This window comes from Diorhabda carinulata, chromosome 5, assembly GCF_026250575.1.
Source record: "Diorhabda carinulata isolate Delta chromosome 5, icDioCari1.1, whole genome shotgun sequence".
Classification (NCBI taxonomy): Eukaryota; Metazoa; Arthropoda; class Insecta; order Coleoptera; family Chrysomelidae; genus Diorhabda; species Diorhabda carinulata.
The window spans coordinates 19012901-19032025 of NC_079464.1; the positions used below are offsets into that span (position 1 = coordinate 19012901).

At 32.1% G+C, this 19125-nt stretch overlaps 1 protein-coding gene across 2 annotated transcripts in view; it reads right to left on the minus strand.

The window, feature by feature from the left end:
- The window catches only part of LOC130894092 (cell adhesion molecule 4-like), a 239150-nt gene that overhangs the window by 84328 nt on the left and 135697 nt on the right, over positions 1–19125 (minus strand). The window lies entirely within an intron of this gene.

Sequence of the window (19125 nt, forward strand, 5' to 3'; positions counted from 1 at the left end):
TAGAATCATCGCTTATTTTATATATTGTCGACAACCTCATCAAGATAAAACCATGGAAGAGTTTTCGATAACAGCAACCCCTGATTGTGAATGGCTTCCATTTTGTAGAGAAGTATGTAGGTTAGGTTTCAGCGACTAATTTAAATATCACAATCACCGTAAAATCATTACAATTATTTGATTCCTTAAACGGAAAAAAGTACCTGAAGGGATGATTTCCGCGCCCTATATATACTTATTCTTGTACAGCGTTATTTTCTTTATAACATACTGAAATCGGAGGGATATAACTTAATCTAGATAATTACCATTTATTTTCATCAGAAATATTTGGCACATATACACAAAAATTTTAGAAATTTGAATTCTTCAGCTTTAACTAGGCGAAAAGAACTATTAAAAAATCAAAAATACTCTTTCGAGAAGATGTATTGCAGCATCGATTAATGGACTTGAGAAAAATTCAATTTTTAACACTTTTTGCGCAAAATTTTATTGATAAGACAAATCAAAATAGGTCATAGCGAGAAAAATTTTCAAAGCATGTAATCCTAAACTGAAATCAAAATTCCAAATAATTTTGATTGTAATTTCTTTATATCAAGTTATTATTCTGAATTTCTTTTATTTCATAGACCTTTTGATATGTTTATGTTTCTGAATCTACTTGATTTTGAGTATTTCAAAATTTTTTTGATAATTTAAAAATTGACGTCTCGACTTTATTTATCAAAATTTAATATTAACACTGACAATTTGAGTATTTATGTTGATCAATAGATCACCTTCATCATGAATATCAAAATAAGAATAAGAATAAACTAGAATTTTGTTATAATTAGAAAAATTAATTTTTCCTTGATGAAATTATTTATAGTTTCATTAGAATTTACAAAATAGAAATATAAATTTTACTTATATTATTTAGGTCTGTGAACTATTTCCAAAAATTCTGTTTTTCGTGTATTAGATTCCGTTTCAAGAATTTTTGAATCTTTATAATTGAATTTATATTTTTTTGATATTTCATAGTTTGTTAATGCACTTCTATTTTTTTAATCGTATTGGTGACCTCTTAGTCTATTTTATAAATACTGAAATGTCTGCCCTATGTACACATGTTTCTTGATGATTCAAATTTTAATTTAGTGAAATATTTAGATAATGTATTATGTCCTTTATGACTTGAACTGATATTATATTTATTGAAATAATTCAATAATTGTTGTAAAAGTCCTTGTACATATGATAAAGAAAAACGTTTTATGTTTTGATGCTTGTTTTCATCCTTAAATGATTATAGTATCTGTTTATCCTTTTCTTGAATACGTTGTTTATCATTTTTCCATTTTTCTTTCAATGAAGTTTTTGCTTTATGGATAGCTAAGGATCTAAATTCAGGATCTGATAGTTGGATACATCTGATCTTTTTTATTAATTGAGATCCTATTGCTTAATGCTTGCTGCAAACAGATTTTACAGTAAGTTCCATTTTGGTCAGCTTCAGTCTCAAATCTTCACATTGTATTATTTCTATCAGTAAATCATTTACAGCCCTAAATGCACATTCAATTGAATATGAAGATATAAATGAATGATGGAGATTCAACAATATGTGTTGTAATTTCAAATTAACAGTAGTCCGAGGTATCCTTGTAGGAAAATTTACTTCACATCGCGAAAAACCCTGCTTATCTTTTGGTTTCCTCAAACCAGATTATATCTAACAATCGAATTTGGTACCGAAATCTAGCATTGCTATTAAATAAGCGAAAGGTTTAAACTCAATTTTCTAATTTCCATCTTTAAAAATCAAATTGCACCCTTGCGGCTGTGAGGCGTGGGCCACACGTTGGGAATCACCAAATTATAACATAATTCAGCTTATACAAAGGAAGTTATTCATGATTTTAGATTTGAAAATAGTATTTTCCACACATTCTTTGGTAATTGTAAATATTAATTAACAAAAACACTTTTTTTTTAGAAAACTAGTCTAACAAGTACAATTTTCAATATTTTAGTGTGAAAATTCACCTCGTATGAATTAATTATATTGTTAACATCCCCTTAAAATTTTATTTACGTGTGATAAGTTTAAGAAGGTGAAATCCTCAACGTTAAGTTCTCAATTTTTTCACCAAAGCATATTTTCCAAAAAAAAACGACCATTTTTCCCTAATTTAGGCAATTTATCAAAAAGTTTTGTCTTTGATTTTCATTTCAATAGAAAAAGCATCTCACAATACATGAAAACACTTAATTTAGACTAAATTCGGAATAATGAGAGGTTTTATTGAAAAAACATCTAAATCGACTGGACTATTGAAGAGAAAGAATTTTCTAAAAATAAAACTTTAGTTAACTGTGTTTATCATAAAACAATAGAACATCAACTAACTTTTTCCAATTCACACATCCCTCCAATATTTTTCTACATCGAAAAAATTGACATTTCCAAGTATCTTTTCCTCTTCACTTATTTTTCTCATGAATTGCTAATAATTTATTCCACCCAAAGTAGTTTCTGGGAATTTTGATTCTATCCAGAACATTCGTAGTCTACGAGATTGAAATTTTAGTACAAAACTATAAGTTTAACTACGAATCGAAAATGCACTAAAATGAATTTCTGATAAAACTTGACTTGCTCTGCATGCAATTAAAATAATCCGGATTCGAAGAGACTGAATTTAAATTCGATTTAGTTTCTATAAAATGGGAGTCGTTATATATAATTTTAAATACAAAACTTCAATGTTACTCTTTTTTAACATAACAATTCAACTGTCTGTTCACCAAGCCCTCTACTTGGGAATTTTAGTAGGTATTTAAAAATATAGTGATATCACACCAATCTCGTATTCTTTCATTATAACTCAAAATTTATATGTTTCTCCAATGTTATCTTTGTATTTCATTCAGAATCGTGTTTATCAATCCTAGTAACTGCGCCACTCCATTTTTTCTCAAAATACAACCACGATTCTTCTTGATCATATATTATATTGATAGAAACATTTCTTTCAAATCAATTGTAGTCTACAATCAAATTTAAACAATTTTTCGTAATCAACAAGCCTTCGCTTTGTTTTCAGCAGTTGCTTCTCCATTTGAAATTGACATTTCGACTTCGGTTTTGATGACGTTATTTCGAAAAGCGCGAAGAATAAATAAACATCGTTAAAAAGTCTTTATGGATATTTTGCATTTTTTTCCTCGATATATTAAAAAGCTGACTTATTAATGGAATATATTTTGACCAAATTGAATCCTCAAATCAACTTTAGAAGTGTTAAAAAACAACTGGGTTTAGTGGTAGCGAAATAATCCAATACTTCATACCCAATATATAATGCTTTTTTATGCTAAGTATCGATGATTTGTTTGATATAAGGCTTTTCTGGGTGTAGTTTGCCTACGTGCTCACATATATAATACTTCAGTTGAGTTTAGGTCACGTTCTGTTTTGTATTCAACACCAAATCTTTGCTCTCGTTTCTCTAGAATCAACTTGTTTTATTTCAACTATAGTAATTCTATGTGAGAACTCGAATTCATTTCATTATTTTCATGGTATTTCTTTCAACTTCTTAGTGGAATAATCCAATGTTTGTTTTTAAGAAAATTCTTTATTATTTTTTCAATAATCTTTCATTCTCTTCAAGTTTTGCTAGTCAAAATTTAGAAAAACTGTCCAACATGGAAATTAATTTTATTAGAGTTATGTAATTGAGCAATTGAGTCGTTTAGTGTTTTATAAAAAAATAGTCTTCATCTTAAAATTCATTTTTTGAAGACAAAAATGCGAAACTCATCGAATTTCCTGATCTTGCTTCGACCTCGGCTCCAATCTCCAACTTTCAATATCTGAATCTCATACAAAGTCGTCTCAATCAAGCTCATCTCGAAATAAAATTTGCACTGCCGCAAAACCACCAAAACCCCATTTTCTTCTCTCAGTAAACCTGCTAATTGCTCAATAACAGTTTCAATTTGTTCAAGAGTAAGACAGAGCTTTTTACTGCTCGTGTAAAGCCATTGAATTTACTTATTGATGTTAAAATAACAGACAGTTGTCTACGTTCCTTACAGAAGAAGATGGATTTTTTCATAGCAACAACATAAGAGGTTTGCCCGAAGCAATTAGAATGACAGCTCGATGAAATCACATCAAAAATATTCCTACTAATTACATCATCATTATATGTAACTCCAGATATGTATCCAGTGAAAAATTACCCTTATTTCTTGTTCCCATTTCTATAAAAATTGCATGCCATTTCTCGTTAGTTTAATTCCATTCTACTGGATTATTTCGTCATAAATATAAAGAGAACTTCATTTAAATACAACTTCCCAAAGTTCAACAATATCTTTGTTTCATCTTTGAGTTGTGAATCAATTTTATAACTTCGTATCAAAATCCAGACAAGGGGAAGTAAGTAATTAAGTATCAAACAAACATTACTTATCGAGTTGTTGGTTATCACAATGAAGTTTAGATGTTTATCTTGGAGAAAATTGAGGGTTTCTGAAGATTTCGAGGTTAGATAAGCATTCAGAATAAATCTATCATGTCCATAGTTTCGAATTTTTGTAAATAAACGCGATGCGATGTTTTACATAACCTCACTAACTACAACGATACGGGTCGATCTCCACAACTCATGTTATTCAACATTATAGATGGTGCTACTAGTTAGTACCGTCAGTATCTAGTTAGTTACGTTCAAAACTAGTAACACCTTCTGTTATTTCTATTAGTTACAAAAAAGTCTTGAAGAAGGTTCTTTTTTATGTGATGGCTGGTAAAAATCTTTACCTCACTTGGTATATCCATACGAAATATGTATAAAAATGTTGATTCATAGTATTAGTTTTATTGTAGAATTTCTTATCTGTCTGTTGTTTGAACACTTGTTCAATTTGACTACAACTCGTATAGCAATTATTTCATTGTTATTAACGACGTCCTGTTAGTTTGTGGATAGAATTTTAGATAATGGATTAGCAATAACTTATTGTGAATGTAAATAGGAAACTAATACTTCGATATTGACTATGATTTCAGGGATACACATTTGCTTAATTGAGAAAAGCGATTGGTGTGTCTTCATTATACCCGGCATGTCTTCCTATAACATGGCATCGATAAATTTCAAACATAATTGGATAGACTAAGCAATCAACACATAGTAGGAAATGGTTTTCACTTCACTAAATATTCCTACTTTGACAAATTATGGTAAAACAGTTTTAATTTTGAAATTAATTTTCAATCTAACTTCTTTTAATAGTATATCGAGGATTTTCATTTAAAAAATCAAGTTTTAACGTAGATGATCGCTGAAATCTAGAAAATTCCATATATAGCACGTCATTCATGAAAATCAAACCTGATTTTGATTCAACCACAACAGATTCGAAATTGTGCTCCTGAGATTTATAGACAGTCATGACAAATGCAGATCTAAGAGGAAATTAATGGTGCATTTCAGTTTTCTTTTGCGACTAATGCGTCTTAGTACTTCGTCGTTGGTGATTCTGTCAGTCCAGGGTATCTTCAGGATGCATCTATAGAGCCACATCTCAAACGCCGCAAGTTTTTTGATCATTTGAGCTTTCAAGGTTCAAGTTTCCACTCCTTACAACATTACCAAAGAGTTTTTGCTTAATTTTAATTTGTTCAAAACTAATGAAAAATTCTTCTTCTTCTTCTTCTAAATTCAATAGCTTCTTTAGCTAAATTTTGTAAAATTGCTCTGTCTTTCATCCTCTCATAATTTCCATTCACTAAGCAGTTACCACATACATCATCAATAAGTTTATTGCTCTAAATAATATTCTCCGATTATTCAATTTCTTCCATAGTATTTAGAGTCAATTCGACTTTGCCTAATTTCAGTAAATAATCAGCAAATCGTCGTCAACGTGCACATTCCTATCCCTTAATTTGGCCGTGTATCTTGCGACATACACGACTTTCCCTGATTTTTTTTTTCAAACTTAGCGCCTCTATTTTAGTTCCATCATTAACCGCATCGTCTTTTTATGCATTAGTTTGTTTATTTTGCAAATTAGAACAGTAGAATCAAACTCATCCAAAGAAATCGCGACGACCTCCAGCTGGGTAAGTTTTCAGTCAATTTACTATTATTGATGATCTGAATTTATCTTTTTAAAATTATGATTCACCTATATTGACATGTTAACATCTATTTTGAACAGAAACTGGATCAATTCAAACTGTATCTTGTAGGCAGCTAGCAAATTCTTAGATGTATACGTTAAAGAACTTTTTGATGCAGAGGATGCATCACAAGCTCCAGAAGTATCAAAAGATGAGACAATGATGGATCTGTGTTAGCAGCAGAACGAGCTAGTGTCACTCAGTGATAATAACCACCTGAAGATTCTCACTCTTGGAGACGTCAAGCCCTAACCAGAAAACCAAGATTATTTTCTATATAACGCTTCAGTATTTTTAACAATATATTTTTAATTATCAGTTTTAATTTAATAGAAAGACTTTTTAGCTTGATTCGACCTTAAAGAACAATTTTAACAAAAAAAATTTCTTATAATCACTGAATTAGATCGTTGCCAAATTAAGGGCTAGGACCATGATGAGTATTGCTTGATAGAAATATATAATAACTCAGTTTGATTGACAATAACCCTAATGAAACGAAGTTTTTAAGAATTGAATCCTAGTTGCATCGATTTTTTGCCCCCTTAGACCCCTAAATTTCATGAAAATCGTCCGAGATTCAGATTATATATAAACAAGAATATAAGATTTGGAATAAGTTAAATTTGATTGGAATATTTCAACTATCTGCTAAAAGAAGCCTATTGATTACGAATGCTCTATTATTTTAATACTCTTCCATGCAAGAAAATGGGCCACGTTACAATTATTTGTTGGCTTTATCGTATTTTCTTCCGAAATTCTCGTTATTAAGTTCAAGCAATTACCAACATGTGCCTAAAGAAAAGATAACATCCGAAATTGGTTTTACGAAAGAAATATCCAATTCGTTTGTTCGTTTCTTAGAGTTAAATTATTTTTGTTGGGAAAATAAATATGTTTCAAGAGAGACAAGTAATATTGTCTTTATGAGAAGGCCTCTCATTGAGTTCTAGATCACATCCAAGTCGTTTAGGACGATATAAAAGAGTAAATAAAACCTTCAAAACTTATAATTATTTTTCATAAAACTTTGACTTTATAAATGGAGGACTTCATAGATGGTAAATCAATTAATAATCCATCCTATAATGTTATAAATGAAATAGTAGTGACAGATACAGTTAAAATTATTGTAATTGAAATTAATTTCCATAAATTTGTCTAGATTTTACGGATTCAACCAGGAGAACTGATGAATACGTGGGACTCCCATAGCCTACCCCTTAACCTCCATCTTCTGTCATCTCCTACTTCTGATCGGAGGATACGTCTGCGTTAATAGTTCCGTTAATTCCTTTTCCTATGATATCCTATGAACCAGTTACCACCATTCTTAAGATTCGAAATCAAATCAACGGATTTAACCAGAAGAGCTGATGGATATGTGGAGCTTCCTTGTTTTATTAGATTGTTTTCTATGATATCATCATAACAGGTAACCATCTACATTATTTTGCATAAGAATTTTTTCTGTGAAAGTAGCGACCATTCAATCTTCATCAGCAGAAGATATTATCTTGGCTTAGGTTGTGAACAAACTTCTTCACTGCCTGCCTCAAACACAAACGAGTGATCGCCATCATTTGAGTCGTTTTCTCAATACGTACACTCAGATGTTTGTAGTTTCTTCATTCCGTGGAGATTCCGACGGAAATAGCGGAGTCCCGTCCAAAATTCCTTCTAGTTCACACTCTAAAGTCTTCTATAAGTCTTCGCGTACATTCACCTCATCTTTCTTCTACCCACCGTTGTTACCAAGTCTGTGTTGCTCTAATGCGTTCGATGGTCGTCTTATAATTGAGCTGTTTTTGTGAATCCAGGATGTACATGGGGATTACACCCACCACCACTAGGACAGTCTCAACACAGACAGGTTTTGTTGTTTACTACAGTCGAATCTTTTCATTGATAGATTGATAGATCAAATTAGACGTTCATTCTTCACCAACGATTTGTTGAATTATTGCATCTCCAAAAAAAGGAGGAAGATTCTTGAGTGGTAATTTTTTGACTGATTCACTAAATATAACAACTGAATCATTGTTTATGTCTGTTGGGTTTGGTGAAGTTAGACATGTATTCAAGTCAGATAAACCGAGATACCTCAAATGAAAGGTGTCCACTTGGTATTAGCTTTGGCTTATGAATTAGTCATGGAGAGGTCAGGGAGATGTTACGTTTGAAAGAGTTTCACAAACAAAATGGAGTTAAACTAGCGATGTCATAAGATTTAGGTGGTCGAAGAGAATACTGGAATTAAGTCCAAGGTATAAATCGGGCAGATACAGTGGATGAAGCGTTGAACGAATGATTTAAAAAGGATCCAAGATACACAGCATCGAGCAAAATGGTTTAAGTTGAGAGATGATTGTATCCAGCAGTAGATCTACTAAATTATGAATATAAGTTTCAATAAATTTTAGGCAGATACAAAGTTTTTGGAACATTATGATTTATGACTCAACGTACTTCTAAATAAACGCAGTTTATTAAATTGTTTTTTATCATTAAATCAACTTGCTTTTAAATGAAATTATTTTAAAAAATTCTTTTTACATTCTTCACGGTGTACTCCGCATTAGTATTAAACCTCTGCAGATCTACTCGATATTCTTTTTATCGATTTCTCTGCCTAACGAGCTCGAAATGATCTTTTTTGCCGCCAGAAAAAATTTATTCTAAGTCACTGACTGTAATTGATGAGACGGGTCACTATGAATAAAACTCAATAATATTCAGAAACTTTTTCAATTTAAAATTTAGGAATCATTTATAAAATTGATTGAGAAAAATATAAATAATGTTTCGAGGAGACTAACCTCACTATAGTCTATTTTTATGTGTGAAAGAGTAATAAAATTCGTAATCTATAGTTGTATTATCTATTTTAGTTAGTTAGTGCATGTCTAATTGATCATAGAGGTGATGAATATACAGTTAAATCAATATTTGGTGATCAAGACAAAGCATGGGCTCCTTATTAAGTTTGTAGAAGATCTGAGTTAGATCTGTTTGATGGTAAGAATCCTACATTTCGTTTTGGTATTCCTACGATATGGGGTGAACAGAAAAATTACACAACTGACTGCTATTTCTGTTCACTAGACGTTAAAAAATTTCTTATCCCAACTTTAATTCAGCTATTTATCCATCTCCTAAGTGTTACAAAGGACTCCCCAGAACGAATCTAGCTCAGATTTTCCAGTTGACGAGGAGCATCAACTTTTTTCTCAAATTCAACTCAATGATTAATCAGAGACTTGGTTGTTTCAAAACGTTTTATCATATGGTAACTTATTTTCTTGGTACATACATTGAGAGAGAGAATTTACTATTTGACTGAAGGAGACAACTTGATCAATTGTCAGGATGTTCGTTGGCTCACGAAATGATTTCAAATAGAACATGATTAATCATAATTGCGATTAATCATTGATTCATCCCAAACTAACTTCAAATTAGTCTTGTTGCATAATGGAAATTTATTTTCATCACTTCCGACGAGACAAAAGTTGATTCCGCAAACTTCCAACGATTGGCCTTGCGATTTATTTATGGTTATTGTAACGGCCGAACGTACCGGAAATTGTAAACGTTTAAAATCGAATGGTAAACGCGAGATCAAGACATTCTCTCCCTTACATTTTTTTATGATTGTTAATGTCGTTTTTCGTGATGATGAAAACTGATTTTTAACTGCAAATTGTGAGGTGATAATTCAGGCAATTTCAGTGAATTGACTACGTTGGTTAATTGACGACGACAGCCAATTATGGTTATTGAACTGCCGCGTTATATCTGGGAAACCACGCTGATGAAGCTCCTCTTTAAAGTCTGTTATGTGACAGAAATCTTTGGATAATGTGATGTTCTTGTCAATAACGAATTAATTTGCTTCTAAACTCTCCAAAAAATCGAACATGAACAACTTGAATCGTCACATAAATTCTTGAATTAGAAAACCCCTAACGTAATTCCCTGATTCGTAAGTAACTGCCTCGGAAAGTTGAGATCTTCGAAACCATTTCAACGTAACGTTGTTCATTCGATGAATTTTGCGGTCGAAGTTCTTGGCAAAACACATTCCGTTAAATCAGATTATTTTAACCCTTTGGTACATTCTCAAGAAACATAATTCGATTTCTAGGAGCATCACCGACTACGGGGAATCTTTATTACATTCTGATAAGGGTTTGACGTTGTGTAAATGGGTCTGGCATCGACGAACGCTGTTATGTCATCTAAAGAAAAAAGTCTGTCATGAAAAAATTTGTTTGTAAATCGGAATTTCTACGCATGCAGTTGATTATTTAGGAATTAATGAGGTTATATAATTGTAGGGTTGTCAGAAAAGTTATCTACGAAACATGACAATTTTTACCCTGATTATTCTACCTGGGAGTGAAAGTTTTGAGGTTAGGAAACAGGAAAATGTCACTCTACTTGGAAATAGTGATGATGGTGTGTATTGTCGCACGATTTGTTTCTAAATTGGTATTTCTGTGCATGTAGTTGATCACTGTTTGAGTTAATGTGGTTATATGATTATAGGGTTGTTTGAAAAGTTATCTACTACATATGACAATTTTCACCATCATCATTCTCTCTGGAAGTGGAACCTTTAGGTTAGGAAACAGGAAAATGTCGCTAGAGCTTGGATATGGTTATTACGGTGAGTGATCACACAATTTGAAGTGCCATAATAGCTATTTTGGTCACTCAAGTGTTAGAAGATTCGTTGATCTGATGTAAAATCACTCCATTACGCTTGCTTTGTAATTTATTATCGTTGTAACTTTTTAGATATAAAGACAATCCCATGATGGGTCAAACATCTAACAAATGTGGGTGTGTGTGTTTTTTCCATTTAGTAAAAAGGTTCAAGCTAAAAATCTTAATTTTGGGAAAAGACAATGAGTTAAAGAAATAAAGAAAAAAAGGAAATGTTATATTACTGATGAATATCGAGTCACTTATATTATAATATTATAAATATTGATTGCAATAGTTCATATCTTCATTTCTACTCTGATTTGGATTTACGAAAAGTACCTCAACTTATACTGGATAATTTTCATATTAGCCAAGCCTTCATTTCAAGTCTAGGAACATAAAATAAACCGAGGGGGTTGAATCTGCCGAATAGAGTACATGATGTAGCAATTCAAACTTCAATCCATTAAATGTGTGATCTGGCGCATTGTCTTGATGAAACAACAGTTTTTTCTTAACCGTTTTTGCTTGATTTTTCCGCTCAAACGTTGCAATAAGTTCGCATAAAACTCGCCGTTGATATTTTTTCTTTTTCAACCGACGCCATGACCATGTCTACAGATGGTTCTCCCTTTTCAGTATTTTCTTTTGATTGTTCTTCTTGAAGTGTGTGAAGTGATGGACTCGTGTTTCATTCATGGTCATGACACGACGCAAAAATTCCTGTGAAACACTCGATGCAAACATCTTCAAGACTCTGTTTTTGTTCTATTGTAAGGAAACGAAGCAAATTTCCAGTTAATATACGATATACTGCACGTTTTGAAACACCTATTGTATCTACTAGCTCGCGCTCTTCCAGCCCATGATCATACAGTGGATTTTCTTCAACATTTCTGGAATCGTCACCTCATTTGGTCGACCACTGCGATGATGGTACTTGCAGGTCTTAAGACCTCGTTTAAATTCTACTACACAATACTGTTGATAACGAAGAAGCAGTCTCGTGAAAAGTACATCGCTCCAATATTGAATATTCAATTCAATAATATTTAGTATGGTTTGTAAAGTTAGTTTATTGAAGCTGTCTTTTCGTTAAAGCACTTCTTCGTGAAGCTTGTAATCTCGAAAATTAGTTGTTTGCAGATATAGCTACTTCATATCTTTTCGTTTTTCATTACCTCGCAACCACCAAGAACACAGTTCAATGATTGATTTCCAATAGAAGCATTCGCTACCTTGTTATATTTAAATTTCTGTTTACCAGCTCTTTCATAGTCCATATTAATTAAAAAAATTCTCAATGAAGAGTCGTCGACCCATCGAAAACTATATAAAGGTAAACCACATGTTTTTCTAATGGTAATCACCCAAGACCAGACAGGTCACTAGCCTGTTTGGACAGAAAAAACACGCTTATAACTTCCTATATGCTCTGTATGTCTTGTGAGCAACGTGCTACTGTAGTTTTTTCAAAAATTTCATCCAAATTATCACCTTTATAATACAGTATGACTCCCTTTAAATTTGATGTGGAGGATGAATCAGGAGACTGCTAACGAACACGCAGGTGGAGCTCCACGATAAATGAATTAGTCCTGTAGATCTTTAAGTATCTTCGGTTATCACAAAATTTCATTGTACTCGTTTGATTGCTTCCCATCTTTACAATACTTTCAATCAAAATCAACTTCGTTTTATTACATGTTCCATAATGATCCAAACCTCGGAATCCCAAGCAAAAAAAAACAAACGGTTTTGTAAACCTGCCGTTGCTCACTAAATGAAAAATTCCTGCTATTCATACACCGAAATTCATTCCGAGTAAATTACTTTGGCTATTATGGAACTTCCAAACTTATATCTGTGGTTGAAATGGTTGCATTAAAGTTTAATTTCGGAGTATATCTCATCGACTTTACTTTTATCGCTGGCTTTAAATATTTATTAAGCTATTCAACGAAATATTTCGGTATGTTCTAAAAAATTTTTTTTAATATACTAATTAACAATATATTTCTTCATTTTACCATCTGCTTATTATTACTTACACTAAGACAAGAGTTCTGTGCACAGTGGTTCCCCCACTCTCGAGCCCGCTCTTACTACGTCATTCAGTACTCGCTTGATAGCTGTCAGAGATTGAAGTAATGAGGTTATGTCTGTCAAGATTTATCGACAACTGACTGCACGTCCGAAAATTGTGCAAGGATTTTGCTGAGGGTTGTACGGTTTACGATGAAGAAAAATTCGGACTCAATCGTAAATGAGCTGCTGAAAAATCGAAACAATCGACTGAAAACGGAGAACCAGCTTCAAATAAGGTATGCAGGCATAAGAGTAATATCTTATTGCAACGTTTGAGCGAAGAAATTTAGCAAAACGGCTAAAAACAAAGTGTTGTTTCATCAAGACAATGCATCCGTTATTGCAATGGAAAAAATTAATGAATCGAAACTTGAATTGCTAACTCATGCTAACTATTCGCCAGATTTAGCCCTCTCTGAATATTTTTTGTTCCAAGACTTGAAAAAATAGCGCTTGTTGATTGAAAATTTTCTAACAATTACAACAAATTTACAAAAAGAGTATCGAACTTATTGAACATCGCTGGGAAAAGTGTATGGAGTTAAAAGGAAGTTACACTGAAGAATAAATATTTTTTTTGTGTTTTCTTTATTGGGGTAAGACCATCCTTGTAAATCCCAACCTCATTTATCATTTCAATCGTTCATATCTCGCGGTTTCGTCCGGGGACTTTTAGGAAATCTGTACTAATAACTGAAATTGTATATTCAAGAAAATATCACGCTCGATTACAATCTTCGACTGATTCTATTGAACTGAATTACTATCGAAACGTATCGGTTTATACTTGAATGGAATTCATACGAAATCAACTGTTAGCCCTTATTTAGAAGTAGATACCGACATCAAAGCCAAGCTCGCCAGTACATCAAAGAGACCTTATTGATGAAACTTACGACCTTAGGGCACGTTTGCTTAATGAACAGTATAATTAAACAAGTGGAGAAATTTATGGATCTAATTGAACGTAATTGCTTGCAGTTGGACACATTTTTTTGACGAAACAAGATTTTGGGGAAATATAAAATACGTTTTCTCGACATTAATCGAAACGTTTTGGATTAAAAAAAAATTTAGAAATGAGTGAGAAATTTAGAACTTGCAGACTTTGAGCTCAATTCGTCTTATGAATTCGTGAAAAAGAATGTTTTTCATGTATAAAATAGGACTATTTGACAGGTATTTGACGTTTCAACCGTGGATTCGGATCTTAAAAACAATTTGATGTATCCCAGAGATGGAAAAGAATTTCCCTTAAGTGCTCTAATGAGAAATATTTTTATATAATTGTTGAATATTACATTATATTCAAAAATATAGCCTTGTCACCCGATATTTACATTTTTTAGAGTCGTTCTCTCCACTAGGCTGACTGAATTGATCTATTTTTATATATCGATGCAAAAAATCGGGTTTAATGCGATTGAGCCGTTCCAAACACTACTTGGAATCTTCAATTTCTTGTTGTTTTTGATCGATTGCGAACTTGTTCGGTATTCACTTTAAATACACCTTTTTTATATCCAAATATTTGGTAACAACATTCATAACATGCTCCTTTGATATATTTCTCAATCAGCTTCATTATACCATTATCAGAAATAATTTTCGATGTTTTCGTCGATGACATCATCTTTGGAGAGTCCACTATATGCCTAGTCCTCCGTATCCATTTCGTCTCGTTTAAACGTCTGAATAATGTTTATCAAGCCAGGATTCTCAATGGTTTTTTTGTTAAAAAGTATGCTAAATTAACAAAACTTCATTTTTTTTTCAATGTCTTAGATCTATTATATGTGTTTATGTTTTCTCAATCATCTTCACTTCACTGCTATCATTAATAATTTTCACCCTTTTCTCGTTGTTTTCGTGGGTGACAGCTTCTTTGTAGAATCCTTTTCGTGCCTAGTCCTCCGTATCCATTTCGTCTCTTTTAAACGTTTGAACAATATTCTCATTTCTTAGACCTTTTATATACGTTTGTGTTTCTAAATCGTCTTGATTTTAGGCATCTTCTGTTATAAAATTAGTTTTCTTCATAATTTTCAAAAGAGAGATAAAAATTTGACGTTTTGACTACTTCCAGTCTCTATAAAAATATAACTGTAAGTAGTCGAAAGTGTCTTTCATAAATTATAAAAAAAAAACTAATTTTATATCAGAAGAGACCCAAAATCAAGTCGATTTAGAAACATAAAAGTTTCATTTTCTTAAACTAATAAAAGCTACTTCGTACAAAATACTTTATCTCACAAACTAATAGTATGACAGTTGTTAAATTTATGTACGTCTCTTTTAAAGGTTATAGCTAATTGAAGATTATACTAGTAACGTCATCTATATGTCGGCCTACGATATTTTCAACCCACTTAAACTTGTAATAAACTCAAAATGTTTTCTTCGTCCTTGTACTATTTTGTTATTTATATTGTCGATAATGTAACTGTGATTGATTTTCCCCTTTCAAATATAGCTGACTCCTTTGGTGACTACATCAATAGAAGTGGATGTATTTTTCTTATTGATTATACCGATTTCAATTCAATATTCATGGTTAAGACAGAAAATTCGTGTCAGATAGTTAATAATAGATTTAGAATTATAATTTAGAACAAGTTCGTTTTTTATAACATGAAGCACATTCTTTATCTTTATGAATTGCAGGGATTCGGGATTTGTACCTTTGTAAATAAATGTTTGTTTAAATTCAGCTCCAGTGGACAATATAACAGATCAAAAGATTATCCAGGAAACGCACACAGAAAAGATACAATTAGATGAAACGAAGCTTCCGACTAGGTACTAATTTGTGTTGTAATTTACATGTGTAAATTTTGTGTTACAACTGATTCGAAAATTATTCTAGGACGATTTGGGAATGGTTTAGTTATTTATTTTCAGCTTGAAGTAGAGTCATTTTATTTCAAGAATATTTTTAGTTCCGATCAGTTTATACCATTGCTTTGAAAAAAATTTATATGGAATAGAGCTTACTTTCCAAATTAATTACTTAAAATCTGATACACGGTGTTGAATCTCAAATTTAATTCTCCCTCAAGATCTGTACGTTCAATTTCATAGATTTTATCCAGATTTTCCTCAAGTTTTGCGCAGTTGGATGTAATCTGCTATCACATTTATTTTCTATCTACTTTACATTTTTTGGAAATGGCTTGAACTACCAAAACACAGAAGTTTTGTGAAAGCTTCGGTTGTTCAAAGTTATTTTTATTCATTTAAACATCGTTCACGAAAACGATTACTCTCAAACACTAACTTGTTCGTATTTAAATTCACACTAAACATCTTTTGCATTCACCTTCAGCCTTTTTGACTAGCGTGTGTCGTCTAGTTGTAGCCGCATCACTTTCTATCTGAAGATACTCAAGATACCTTCTCGAACAAATTGTTGTGTTGTGGTTCCTCTTCATCTTTGCGTCTCAGATATTGATCATCTTGAGGGACTTTGTCGTATAAAAGTTGTAACATGTCATTGAAATATTTTAAATATTTCTCTGTCCACTTATTATGGCCCAGTAGCTGATTATAACATTCGTTTCATAAAAAGTTGATTTGTTACTACTATTTTCTAAAAATTCAATAAAATCCACATGTCGAATCTAAAACGTCCTCTATCTACATTTTACGTGAAGTGAATTGAATTGAAAATACTTACAGGAAGTAAATCATCATCATCCATCAAAAATTCATACTACTTAAATGTTTAAATTAGAAAATATAATTAAATATACCTTTTCACAACTATAACTTAGGAAAGAAGTGTCGTATGAGAAAATTTTTTTTTATTTTCTTATTTTCGTATGAATTCATATTTATTTTAAGGAATAGAACGAATAGAATTCAACAGATTTCTGTATGGTTTTATTTAATACATGTTGTATACGTTGAAGCAGCAGCTCCTTTTTATCCACATCTGTTCTACCTACTCGTTCCTTCTTCAATATTTTCCATCTATGTTCCCATTTCCTTATACAGCTGTTTGGTTGGAGTTAGTTCTACATAACCTAATAAAACATCTTTTATTTCAACACCTTGTATTACCAAACTCTTATGCATTCTGTGACAGGGGTGGAGCGAGTGAGAGATATTGAATTAAATATCGCAACAACTTTATTTATAAGAAACGACTACAGTCGGTTTTGGAATAGAATGATAGCGACTTGAACCTGGGACTTTTCGTATGTGAGCCTCTACACTACGAAGACTTAAATAATGCTTTCTTCACTCACTAGTGTATTAAAAAAAAGTTTGATTCACTCGAAAGTGTGTCTAAAGTACGTACTTAACTCATAGTAATAGAAAAAGTACTTTATATTGTTGATCAACCGATACACTCAATTTTTTTTAAAACTAGATAAAAATCTTGCAGTTTTGAGGCTAGGGATGAATTCTACAATACATTGTCTCCAAATGACAATGATTAATATAATAAAATAGAAATAAACGAAACAAAGCGATTGGAAAATTACTAATATATGTGATGTGAATCATACAAAATAAAATATAATTGCCAGACGTATGTGAATATGTTATTGTATATTAATTGTGTAATGTACTCAATTGCGGACTGTATTCAGTTGATTGAACACTGCGCTAGTATTGATCAACAATTCAATACATTCCTTTGAATTGAATAACATCATGTTATACAATTAATTTATTTGAGTAATTTAGTTCCCGTCTGCCTCTACGGTGCTTTCTTCCATTTTCACTATGATACCTCCTTGGTTCTTCTGTATTCCTATTATTTACATAGTCTATTACATTCGCTGTCATTTCTTCGTTGATTCGTCTTGATACTTTTCAAATATATTTTGTCTGCTTGCTATGATGTTTATAATACTTTCCAGTAATTATTTGCTTGTTTTTTCTAATAATCAATTGTTTTCTGGTGAAAATCGTGGAAGGCCTAGTACAAAATAGATGACCTAAGAAAAGTAGGAGTTATAAACTCGCAGGAACAGAGAGGTTGTAGATAATCTAAGAAATGTAGGAGTTATAAACTGGCAGGAAAAGACAGGTGGAAGATGACCTAAGAAAATTAGACGTTAGATACTCGCAGGAAAAGATAGGTGGTAGATTACCTAAGAAAATTAGAAGTTATAAACTGGCAGGAAAAGACAGGTGGAAGATGACCTAAGAAAATTAGACGTTAGATACTCGCAGGAAAAGATAGGTGGTAGATTACCTAAGAAAATTAGAAGTTATAAACTCGCAGGAAAAGACAGGTGGAAGATTACCTAAGAAATGTAGAAGTTATAAACTCGCAGGAAAAGACAGGTGGAAGATTACCTAAGAAAAGTAGGAGTTATAAACTCGCAGGAAAAGACAGGTGGTAGATAACCTAATAAATGTAGGAGTAATTAACTCGCAGGAAAATACAGGTGGAAGATGACCTGAAAAAATTAGACGTTAGATACTCACAGGAAAAGATAGGTGGTAAATTACCTAAGAAAATTAGAAGTTATAAACTCGCAGGAAAAGACAGGTGGTAGATAACCTAAGAAATGTAGGAGTTATAAACTCGCAGGAAAAGACAGGTGGAAGATGACCTAAGAAAATTAGACGTTAGATTCTCGCAGAAAAAGTCAGGTGGAAGATGACCTAAGAAAATTAGACATTAGATACTCGCAGGAAAAGACAGGTGGAAGATGACCTAGGAAAAGTAAGAGTTATGAACTCGCAGGCAAAGACGGAAAATAGAAATATGGGGCTTGAAATAACGAAGGTGTAGATATGAAGTATGGACACTGATTCACGTCGCTACTCCTTTAGGGGTGCTAAATCATTATGGTTTTCTACAATATTCAGCCCAGTGGACTTGTTTTCCACACTGATAACATTCACTTATTTCTAAGGTGTCTTTTTTCGAGTCTTCTTCTCTGCACTACCCTGTCTAGTCACCCTTTCTTTTGCAAATCTGATATTTTAGCATCAAAACTTTAAAATTTCTCGTTGAATATCAGACCAGATCAATTCCTGCGGGCAGTTATGTTGATTATTTCAAAGAGAAATGTTTTGGCGTATCGATTTTATCGGTGTTCGTTCAGATAGGTTGAGGTAGAAACATAATCACAAACTGAAATGGGCGAGAACAAAGATCAGAT